At 38.7% G+C, this 12,678-nt stretch overlaps 1 long non-coding RNA gene across 1 annotated transcript; it reads right to left on the bottom strand.

Moving 5' to 3' along the window:
- Positions 1–4,724: 4,724 nt before the first annotated feature.
- Positions 4,725–12,382, bottom strand: LOC129556624 (uncharacterized). Its single transcript, XR_008686041.1, has 4 exons — positions 12,170–12,382; positions 7,904–7,967; positions 7,414–7,466; positions 4,725–4,814 (listed from the first exon to the last, which is right to left on the bottom strand). It is a non-coding gene; the product is annotated as an uncharacterized LOC129556624 (long non-coding RNA).
- Positions 12,383–12,678: the final 296 nt, after the last annotated feature.

Here is a 12,678-nt window from a genome sequence, read left to right on the forward strand (position 1 = left end):
CTTAAAATCCTGCTTTCATCCACATCTTACTAGCTCTTTAAGAAGAAAAGTTCCTTAAGAGTTTTCAATCTGATTCTAACCTAGAAGCGCATCTATGTTGTATGTGGTTCTGTGGTAACAATATTTGAGAGGTGACAGCAAGGAGTGAGAAATAAGAATAAACTTCTATGTCAACAAAACTGGTTTTGTTTGGAAATCTGTGTATTTTAAGAATTTTTTTAAATTATAGAGTTTATTTCACCAGCTACACAAAATGTCCAAGGCATGAAAATAATCTCAACATTCCATCTTTTTTCAACAAAAGGCATCCAATTGCAGATAATAGTTTGCCATTGACTTGGCAACTTGGACCCATTTTATAAGTGTGTCAAACTACAGGAATACAAAGCTATGAAACCTGTCTCATGACACATACAAAAACCCATTTCATTACCTTGTAATCAGATCTCACACTAGGTGAAACCAAAACATAATAAACATTCATAAATCACATTACAGAGTCTTGACACCTAATATATTCATAATATCTTTTTAACAGAGCCAATAGGTGTTTTTATATTTCCAGAAAATAATGTTTGGAAAAGTAAATAAAACCAGGGGCTGCATTAATACTGGAAAGGAAAGATCAGGTAACCTAGACTAGTTTAAACTGTCACTTCCGCTCCTGGGAGTTTAACATATCATGGCTTTTTAAATATATAATGTAGTTTGTAAAAGGAATTGACCTGGAATGACCAGTGAAAAGCGGCATTTTCGGAGGAGAGAGGATATTAACTAACAGATTGCTTGGTTCAAGTTTACTGTAGGTCCACTGTGGGTAATCCATTATGGTTTCCCTTTAAAAAAAAAAAAAGGATTACAATGTAGTCAATATCCAAGGTTCTCCCCTTGACTTGTCCTTCTGCCCTCTGGGGAAGGACATATTCCTCAAGTGTTCATTAGTTCCCTGCCTGTTGTTCACAAGGCTTATGATCAGAAGTTATCATCAGAAGTTCGAGCGTGTTTTCTGAGGTTTTAAAATGGACAAGGACCTGAAAAGCAATGATGCCCAGTCCACATAGATGATTTGAAGTGAAAGGACATAATCTCAAATCTTAACAATTTCTTCTAAAAATTGGAATTATAAAAATTCAAAAGAGGGGATTTAAACCATTTCTGTTTTTCAAGTGGAACTGGTGAAAGTAAAAATAATTATGACAGGAGTGGATGTGATCTTGGGTGGCTTCAGTCTGCAGCGGCTTGTAGCTGGATTTCGGTTCCTGACCAGAGATTGAGGTGGGGCCGAGGCTGTCAGAGTGTTAATCCTAACCACTAGACTGGTGGTCAGTGACAAGGCCCTGGCCCTTTGGCTTTGCAGAAAAAGAATTTCCACAAAGAGGGACAGTAGTGAAACAAGTAGTGTTTACTAGGAGAAAAAGAGTGCAGTAAGTGAGGATAGACACACAGGTGGGCTCTGAGAGATAGTTGTGCCCTCATGGTGGCTTGAATCACTTTTATGGGGCATTACTTCTGGGTTTCCTTTGGCCAATCACTTTGACTTGCCTGGTTATGAGTCCATATATGGTACATGTCAGGATTCTCCCGTGTGTGTGTGCCCATTTCTCAGCCAAGATGGATTCCAGCAAGAATGCCTATGGGTAGCTGTGGGAGCCCAGCCTCCTCTCCTTTGTCCTGCTATTGACATTTTGTAGTTTATGCCCATAGGGAATGAACTCCATCTGCTTAACCTGGTGGGGGTCCATCTACCTCCTTCCTCAGGTACATAACATTTTGCAGCTTATATATATACCAAATGTGTGTGTGTGTGTGTGTGTGTTCAGTTGCTCAGTCATGTCCAACTCTGCGGCCCCATAGACTCGCCCACCAGGCTCCTCTGTCCATGGGATTCTCCAGGCGAGAATACTGAGGTGGGTTGTCAATTCCTTCTCCAAGGGATCTTCCTGACCTAGGGATCGAACCATCTCCTGCATTGGCAAGCGAAATCTTTACCACCCATGCCACCTAAGAAGCCCTATATATACCAAACAGCTGCCCCTTAATTGGCCAGTCTGACACTCCAGAAGTTCTCTCAAGGGTGTTAAGACATGAGAGCCCCTGGTATGAGTCAGAGGCTCCGCACTTCCTATCCTGACCTCTAAAAAGGCCGGTGGACAGAGCTGGACAGGGCTGGGCAGCCCCTCCCCAACCCTTCTCCAAGGGAGAATTACTTCAAGGTGATCCCAGGAAAACTCCAAGAATACTTATTTCCTTGTGGCAAGAGACCTTCTGGATCCCAGATGCAGAAACATGAGGCTCCCCTTAACCTGAGAAGAACTGATTTTACGTGAGGTGAGCATCAGCAGACGGAGAAGCAAGAGGAGAAATGAGCCCCTCCCAGGACTGCATTGGGAGGCTCAGGATCTAAGTTGTTAAACTCAAGTGCAAAGAAAACTAATTTAACCTGAGAAAAGACAAAGGTTTTCAGAGCTCTGGGTGTTTCTGTTATTGTTGTTGTTTAGTTGCTAAGTATTTATACTCTGGGTCTGTCTACTCTACGGCATTATGAGTGGACAAGAAACAGGAAAATTCTATCTCGCAATAAAGCAACAATAAAGGAACTTCAGAGGTGGTTGAGGCAGATAGGAAATGATAACTCAGCCACCTGTATGCCCAGATGCCAAGCTCTTTGAATCTCCTTACTAATTCCCAAACAGTATATACTGCTTGTCACATGCTTCACATAAAATCCTTTGAAAAGGGAATTCATTAGAGAGACAGAGTTCACTAGATAATGAAGCAGACATTTATTGCTAAAATGATTGCTGACCTGGCTTTTTAGTTATTTTGGTTCACATTAAGATACTCCTGGCTTCTGGTTTCAAAAGCATCTGGAGAGTAAAATAATGGGCAGCGGTGCCCTATGCTTCCACAGGTCACATGCAGAGCAACCCCAGGCCCTGTGAACACATCTGGGAACCCAAACATAAGTGGAGAAAGGGGTCTTTGAGCAGGGAGGAAAACAGTCATCAAAAAACTCATACCCTTTCTTCTGGAGAGAGGAGAGAGTTAATAAGGCCATTGGAACACCAAATCCCAGCTCTGCCATATATGTAGCCTGACTATTAGTAACATTGAACAATAAGATACAAATAATAGTATCTACCAGATAAGTGAAAGTCACTCAGTCGTGTCTGACTCTTTACGACCCTATAAACTATACAGTCCATGGAATTCTCCAGGCCAGAATACTGGAGTGGGTAGCCTTTCCCTTCTCCAGGGGATCTTCCCAACCCAGGGATCGAACCCAGGTCTTCCACATTGCAGGCAGATTCTTTACCAGCTGAACCACAAGGAAAGCCCAAGAAAACTGGAGTGGGTAGTCTATCCAATCTCCAGCTGATCTTCCTGACCCAGGAATCAAACCGGGGTCTCCTGCATTGCAGGTGGATTCTTTCCTAACTGAAATATCAGGGAAGCCCATCTACCAGATAAGGTCTCTCTAAAGAATTAATCAGATTTTGCATACAAACATCTATCTGAACCACAAAAGATATTTAATAAATGGTAGCTATTAGAAGTTAGTATTTTGAAGTCTAGGAATCTCTTTCACGCCTTTCTTCAGATGATAAAATATTAATTAAGGGAACAGATTAGAAACCAAGAGGATATTCACACAGACAAAAAGCCACAGCTGAAAGAAATGAAGTAGCCGGAAAAAACAACAGAAGCACGGCATCCAGAATCCAGTCCCATTCCTGGCAAAAAGCCTCTAGTCCTCCCTGCCTTTTAATATATCACTGCATTAGAGCGCAGAATTCATGTCCATAATGATGACAGCTAAACATCAAAGAACCATTAGAAGGATTAACTTGAAAACAAGTTGTGTAGAGGGCAAGAGAAATAAGCAATATATTCTTAAATGATTTCTATTCAAGTTTTTTCAATTAAAATCCATTGCTTCTTCAAGGGGTAATTTCCAAATTTAAAAGGTACCAAGATATCTTTTTCACCTATAAGATTTGCAAAGATCAAAAAGTTTGATACTTTTTGATGTGCTACCATGGGTATAGGCGAAAGAAACACTTTTAAATATTATTAATGGGAGTGCATATTGGTATAAGTCCTGTGGAAAGTAAGTTGACAATATCTATGAAATTACTGATGCATATACTCTGACTCAAAAATACTTCAAAAATGCACATGACCAACATACTCTCAAGGATGTGAGTTGATTAATGTGCCCAGGTCATTCTTTGCAACAATATTTACATGCATACAAGAGCAAAATTTGGAAATAATGGTGTTAATCAATAGCATATTAATTAAATAACTTATGGCACAAAGTGTTTGGTGGAATATTTTGCACACAGTGAGCAAAAAAGAATATGTAAACTTCTCAAGTACTGGTCAAAAATAATCTCTGACATAGCTTTTTAAGAAAAAAAAAGAGTTGTGAAAAGAATTATAATAGACATTAGTGGTGGAGCTAATATGCATGCATATGTTTGTTGCCTGTATATGAATAAAATAACACTGGAAGGATATACCAGAAATTAGCAACATTAATTATACCAAGTGTTTGGAGAACTGAAGTGGAAGAGAGATTTTTCCCTCTTCCGTACCTCTTGAATTTTGAGCCATGTAAACACACTACCTATTCCAAAACAAAAGCAACTTTTTGTTTCAATAGTCTGTGTGAACAAAGCCTGGAGAAAGAGGGTAAGAGACACAGAGGATGTTGCAGGGTGGTCGTGTTGAGCAGGGGTGGTTCCACATACAAGGTCAGGTCCATGGAGATGCAGATTTGTCCATTGCCATCAATAGAGAGGCATCTGCTGTGAAGAAGAACACGTGCCAAATATAGACATTGTTTAGGAAGGAAAGCTATTGATCTTGGTGCATTTTTATTGTCCTGTTGTTCGTCTTACAAAACAGGATGAAAAATTGGTTCTTCGATTTTTTTCTCTTATGAGCCTACCATTGTCTACGCCCTGAGAATAAATTAAAGGCGGCTTAGCAAATATTTTTTTCCAAAATTTGTTCAGTAAAACAATTGTCCAACAAAAGAATCCACTAGTCTTGGGTTCCATGATCAAATAGGTTTGGGAAATCCTGAGTATTAGTCTTTACGCTTGGATATTCATGAAACACAGATGTATTTCCAAAGCTCTTTATACAGGAAAGTCATTTATTGCTTTTAAGATGAATGCCTATTAACAGCTCATGGAAAATAATATTCAAAATTCTGATTTAGAGATATTGGCCCGTGTTAACTTTCTCAGATTCTACCATCATGTTTGTGCTAGGCATAATAATTGAGCCATAATTTCATAGATGTATTTTAAAGAAACCATAACATTTTTCAATTGTATTTACAATTTTGTAAAGATTATGCAATTTAGAACCATAGAACATTCCATTATTGAATTCATCAACTTTATGCTATTTTCAGAAAAGTATTGACATTGAAGCAACGTAATTCTAATGTAAATTTTCTATTGTACAGTCTGCTTGATATAATTTTGATTTGTTTTGTTCACTAATAAGTCTGCAACTCCTAGAACAGTGCCTGGTGTACAGTAGACAATTAACAAGTATTTGTTGAATAAGTAACAACATGACTAGAATACACTAATTAATATACTTGAAAGTGAAAGTGTTAATTTCTCAGTCATGTCCGTTTGCAACTCCATGGACTATAGTCTGCCAGGCTCCTCTGTCCATGGGATTCTCCAGGCAAGAATACTGGAGTGGTTGCCATTCCCTTCTACAGGGGAATCAACCTGACTCGGAGATCGAGCCTGGGTCTCCAGCATTACTGGTGGATTCTTTACGTTCTGAGCCACCAGGGAAGCCCTAGTAATGCACTAACTATCTAAGAATTCAGTACACAAAACAACAGAAATATGTTAAACCACTCTTTCTCTTCTTATTATTTCAAAGATATTCCCAGACCTTATACTAAGTCAAAGGGACAGCATGGTAACCATTACGTTTGTTTTATAACCTTTTTTTTTAAGGAATAACTGTCATTTTAGTAAGCTCATTAAAAATTCACAAGTATTGCATTTCATGAGCAATGTTAAGTAATTGAATTTTCTTCCGGCTACGCCCCAGCCTGCAGCAATTCTCAGCACCTTGGGACTGAGCTGACTTGGGTCTGTCAGAGTCTAAAATCATAGAATGTGTCAGAGTTGGGATCATGTCAAAGTCAGATGGTGCCCAAGCAGCTTAGCATATCACTGTCAGATGCCAGAATGAGGGTTTGCTGAGTCATCCTGGCACCTCCAGGGAGCAGGGACATATTATACAACCTCTCTGGCCCCCAGTCATCCCTGGGGCAAATCAAACTTGGGCAAATTAATTAAGTTTTATGTCCATTCAGTCATTCATTAAATATTTACTTACTGTCTACTATATTCCCAATGGAAGGCTGAGTATTAAATCATTCTGTATAAGCTCCCTACTAACAACCAAAGTTCATCAGTGGTTACTATGTACTTAGACTTCTGCAAGAATTTTACACGATCCTTCATTTAACCTCACAGCAACCCTCTGAGATGCTCCTCTGTTGACCCATTTTACAGATAATGATAGGAAGGCATATGAGGTTATATAGTTTGCCCATGGCCACAGTAAGAGATGGCAGGCTCTTATCCAGGTTGACTAACTGCTGAGCCTATGGTCTTTAATCTCAGAAGTAATGGACTCTGCCCTCCCTAGATACAAACATGTACATCAACTTTTTTTTTAATTTTTATTTTATATTGGAGTATAGTTGATTAATAATGTTGTGTTAGTTTCAGGTGTACAGCAACATTTTAACAGAAGGGGAAGTAAAATTTTTGAGTACCTCCTATGCACAGTCCTGCCTTTTATATTTTTTGTGTGGTATCTCATTTAATGGACTTTCCTGGTGGCTCAGTGGTAAAGAACACTCCTGCCAATGCAGGAGACGGGGAATCGATCCCTGAGTTGGGAAGATCCCCTGGAGAAGGAAATAACAACCCACCTCAGTATTCTTGCCTGGGTAATGAGTCGCAAAAGAATTGGCCACGACTTAGGAACTAAACAACAATCTCATTTAATAGACTTACACACTGAAACAGTAGAGCAGGACTTCCCTGGTAGTACAGTGGTTAAGAATTTACCTTCCAATGCAGGGAACATGGGTTCGATCTCTGGTCCAGGAACTAAGATCCCACATACCAGGAAACAACTAAACCCATGCCACAACCTCTGAGCCCACGAAATACATTTAGAGAGAAGCCTACACATCACAACAAAAGATCCTACATGCTGCAACCAAGACCTGAAGCAGCCAAATAAATAAATAACTATTTTCGAGAAGGAAGAAATAGTAAAGAGCAGAAATTAAAAGCACAAGATCAGTTAGCTAAACCTCTGCGTTCAAATCTCAGCTCTTTCACTTACTGGCTATGTCCTTGAACAACTTCTTTCATCATTCAGTGCCTCAGTTTCTTCATCTGTAAAAGAAGAAAGTGCATAACTTATAGAGTGAACACTATTAAAGGAGTTAATATATAGGGAAAAAAACACTTAGAACAGGGCTGGCTCATAGTAAGCACTATATACCTAAATTTTTTTTAGGGTTTCTTTTTAATTTTTTAATTTAAATAAAAAACTAAAGTCACTTAAAAAAAATTCATGTCAGGAACTGTGTGGGTTGGTAGAAAACCAAAAGATAACTTCTCTGCTCTACACACTACCATGGGATGTTATGTAGTCAATATCCTCAGCTCTGACACCAGCAAGATGATGTCTCTGAACCTCCATCTCTTGGTCTCCATCAAATTCAACCTCCACCATTGTCTTCTGAGAATTCCCACGCACTTTGCCCTACGCTGTCTCAGGATCCAGGGACGTGCTTGCTTTGTCAGGGAGACACTAGCACAGAACCCACCTATCCATTCTATCACATCTGAAAATTGGGCTTGAGTTAGGTCTTCATGGCCTCGTATCAATATCTGGGAAGAGAAAGATGGCAAAGTAGGTAAGGTTGAAACTTCTAAGCTTGAAGTGAAATATTTTACAATTTCCAGAAATTAAAATGAACATACACCAACAAAAGAAACTGTTTACAAATCTAAAACATTGTAGTTTCTCATATGTATCTTAGAGGGAAAAAACTTTTTGAAAATATGGTCATAAAGATTGTGTTTCCAAGTTATTTGTTGCATTCATTTTTTGAAGAGTCTGGTGATTGCTGTATGACTACACACTTAAAAAATACAGTATCGAATCACCAGTTCAGGGTCGATGCATGTTACGGGATGCTCAGGGCTGGTATGCAGGGATGACCCAGAGGGAGGATAAAGGGAGGAGGGAGATGGGAGGGGGGTTCAGGAGGGGGAACTCATGTGCACCCGGGGCGGATTCATGTCAATGTATGGCAAAACCAACCAATATAATATTGTAAAATAATTAGCCTCCAATAAAAAATAAATAAATGAATAAATTTAAAAAATACAGTATCAACTAGTGTGTATAAAAAGTTCAGTATTTTATTAATGGCTGAATAATTATAATTATAATAATATTATTCAGCCATTAAAAAGAATACATTTGAATCAGTTCTAATGAGGTGGATGAAACTGGAGCCTATTATACAGAGTGAAGTAAGCCAGAAAGAAAAACACCAATACAGCATACTAACGCATATATATGGAATTTAGAAAGATGCAAATGATAACCCTGTATACGAGACAGCAAAAGAGACACAGATGTATAGATCAGTCTTTGGGACTCTGTGGGAGAGGGTGAGGGTGGGATGATTTGGGAGAATGTCATTGAAACACGTATGTTGTCATATGTGAAATGAATCACTAGTTCAGGGTCAATGCATGTTACAGGATGCTCGGGACTGGCATGCGGGGATGACCCAGAGGGAGAATAAAGGGAGGAGGGAAGTGGGAGGGGGGTTCAGGAGGGGGAACTTACGTAAACCCGGGGTGAATTCATGTCAATGTATGGCAAAACCAACCAATATAATATTGTAAAATAATTTGCCTCCAATAAAAAATAAATCAATTACAAAAAAAAAAAAGTTCAGTATTTTAAAGTCGTACATTAATCATTAGTCATAACAACAATCTTAGCTCATCACTTTTCTGGTTACAGAACTCCAGGTGACCTACAGCAAAGTTAAGAGGTCTTATGAGTCCAAGTCACTAGTCTGGCCATTGTTAGCACCATTCCACACTGAAAACTCCAAGGCTATCACTTAACTTCTGCTGCCTCTTCCCACTGTTCTCCACAGCAGCTCAAACTTCTTTGGCCCTAAACTAAGCTTGTCAACTTACAATGCATAATAACCTGCCAAATGAAGTTGATATTGTTGACTGACTGACATGTTTACTGAGGAACTAGTTACTGTATTTGCCAGCTTCACTCCGTCCTTGGTCTTGGTCATTATTTTTGAGTCCTCTCTGATTTAAGTTTATTGCTCTAAATTAAGACTATTTAGGAACACTTGGGAATGAGAGAGAAGGATCTCAATAAGGAATTTCTTAATATATAATTGACTGTATGGGAACAAATATTTCTTTTGTTATATGTAGTTTATTTCTCAATATAGCTTAAAGAAAATATTGGCACATGTATAGACTCTGTTGGGAAACTTGACTCCACCTTGCTTGCTCTAGACAAGAAGAGTAAAGATAAACATTACAGAGTCAATAAGTTCCTAAGTGGGTAGGACCATATTTATCTACATCACTAGTACCTGATTAAAGAGGCACTTCAGACAAACTTATTTATGATGGTGAAGTGTTTACAATAAATTACTGTGTAAAATTTGCACCCACTTTGTACTTTAATAGTAAAATGTATAATCTTAACCACATTTATTAAAGTAAAAAATTACTATGTATTTTTAGACAAGTACTGTAGTTTTTTCTACATAAAAAAATAATTGTAAAGTTAACTGTTGTTTAAAAGCAGAACCAATGAAAATATTTTTATTTCTGTCTGCCCTACTGGTCAATAGTATTCTATTGGCTATTGTGCTACTAAGTACTGCATCTCCCAGCTCCAGCGAATTGGTGCAGGCTTCTGTGAATGCAACCCTTAGTCTACTGTGGCTTGCACTAAGCTTGCATGCCAATTACAAAGTCTCCAGTAATTACGGTTTTTCTCTGAATACTTTTGAACATTTTATAATGGAGAAAATATTTGCTGGAGGAAGTTCTCATCCAAACATTATTTGTAAGAATGCTGCTTAAACAGTTCTTTCTCAATGCATATTACTGTGTTCCATAAATAACAGTGTTAAATATTACAGGATTCTTGGAAGATAGTCAAGTGGGAATAATATATTCATATTTTTGTAATTTGGGAAAACTAAAACCTTTTTTGATTTACCATATTGAGTTACACACCCATTCTGGGGCTTTTAACAGCTTGTCATCCTTACAAGAAATAACTATTATTGAAGTACAAAATTTGATGTAGAAGCTTTTTTAATAAGATTACTTTCGAACTAATATGCTTTGTCTTTGAATGAATAAGAGAAATGTACTACATAAGTCCATTTTACCACTTAGCCTATTATATATGTCTGTGATAATGTTTGAATAAAATGGAAGAATTATTGTATCAGTTAGAATTGTATATATTATTTAAATATCAGTGTAAGAACCAGAAATAAACTGACTTACTCTCATTTATATTTAACAAAATCTATTATGTATCTACTACCTACCTGATAAGGCTTTGAGGAAATAGAGATGGGAAATTATGGTCTCTGTCTCTATAACCTAGTAAGGGAAGAACTTTAGAAAAAAATGAAAGCAACAATGTATTATAATATCTGTAATTATACTGTGGTACACAAGACAGGAAGTGATCATTCCTTCTAGGGAAGAATCAAGGGTGAGGCCAAGATGGTGTGACAGCTGAGAAGTAAAATGTGGATGACTAGTAGGATTCTGCTATATGTTAGGCCCTGTGCTAGAAAATGCCAGAAGTGGGAGATTACAATGGAAAAGTTTAATATTTACTCAACAAATGTCTATGCTTTATTCCCGCTACTATAATAAGTTATAATCTCTATTTTCAAAAAGTTGACAGTCTAATTTAGGAGATAAGGCATATACGTGAGTGAGTGTGTGTGCACAGGTGTTTTAATAAGGAAATATTTAAGTGCTAAATGAACATAGTGGTGAAGGAGGGAGGAAGCACTGAGAACTCAGCTGATCCAGGAAGGATCCAGGGTGATGGCAGAACTTGAGTAGGACCTAGCTCAGTGGAAAAGTGGCTATTTTCATTGGAGAGAATGCCAAGGTAAAGATCTGGGCGCTGGGCTTCCCTGGTAGCTCAGTAGTGAAGAATCTACCTGCCAATGCAAAAGATACAGGTTCAATCCCCGGGTCCTGGAAGATCCCACATTCCGCGGAGCAACTAAGCCTGTGTGCCACGACTACTGAGCTCGCATGCTGCAACTACTGAAGCACCTAGCGTCTGTGCTGTGTGACAAGAGAAGCCACCGCAATGAGAAGCCTACACATTGCAACTAGAGAGTAGCCCCCCTCACCGCAACTAGAGAAAAAGCCCACACAGCAATGAAGACTCAACACAGCCAAAAACATAAATAAAATTATATATATACATATAAAAGACCTGGACATTATAAGGATTAAATGATAGGATATTTCAAGTGAAAGAAACAGAAACTCAAGACAAATTGGCTTGAGCAGTAAAGGAAATTTGTCCTCAGGGAACCGTAGCGTAGAGGCGGAGCTGAGGGTTTAATATACAGGGCTCCAGCTCTTTGGCTCATTTCCTGTGATTCTCTCGACTCTTCCTCTTCTATCCCCTACTTTGTGCTAGGCTGGGTTTTCTCCTCAGAGTGTTAGGAATGGTTGCATTATATCACAAGGCAAAAATTCAGAGTCATAACATTTCCAGGCATGATCTGTGAGATCCATCCTAACTGAACTGGCTCAGGGCGTTTGCTACTCCTGAACTTGTCTCTGTTGAGAAGGATAGAAGGTGCTGACTAGATTAGCACTGGTAGAGCCACTTCCCAGGAAACATAAGAATTTTACAAGCAGAAATAAGGGGACAGTTGAGAAGTCACTGCCCTAGGAAACATTGTCACTCTTCCCTATGCCATCGTTGCCAAGGGCCATGTTCACATGGCTTATGAACACTTAACCTGATCACTTACCTTGTATCTGGTTCCTCTGGTAGAGTAAGAAGTTTTGGACGGCAATCATATGTCTGATTCATCTCTACATCTCCAGCAGCAAGCAGAACATCCCCACATAGTAAGCACATATTAAGTGAGTGCTATTCTATGAATTAATGTAAAAAACAACTTTGTTATGGCTATAGTATGCACAGAGGGAAAGAGAGACCCAAGTTAAGAGCCTGTTGTACACTTGAGACTTGAGTTGAAAATGGTTTGGTCAAGGGCAGCATTTTCCAGAGTGTGTTCCAAGAAATACTAGTCTCACATGATGCTCCTGGAAAAAGAATCAGTGGTCAAAACAGTTTGGGAATTACTGCATTCTGTGTCTTGCGCATACACTTCCTAGGACGCTTGTCGTATGTATTAAGGTATTACACACGTTACATTTTGTGGGAAAAAATGCTTAACACCTCTAACCTAGCAGTTCTCAGACTTATCTGACATATGCCCATTCCTCATTCTTCTCCACGTAACATCTTTTCAGT

This window comes from Moschus berezovskii, chromosome 13 (assembly GCF_049115385.1).
Source record: "Moschus berezovskii isolate FMDL1 chromosome 13, NW_MosBer_1.0, whole genome shotgun sequence".
NCBI lineage: Eukaryota > Metazoa > Chordata > Mammalia > Artiodactyla > Moschidae > Moschus > Moschus berezovskii.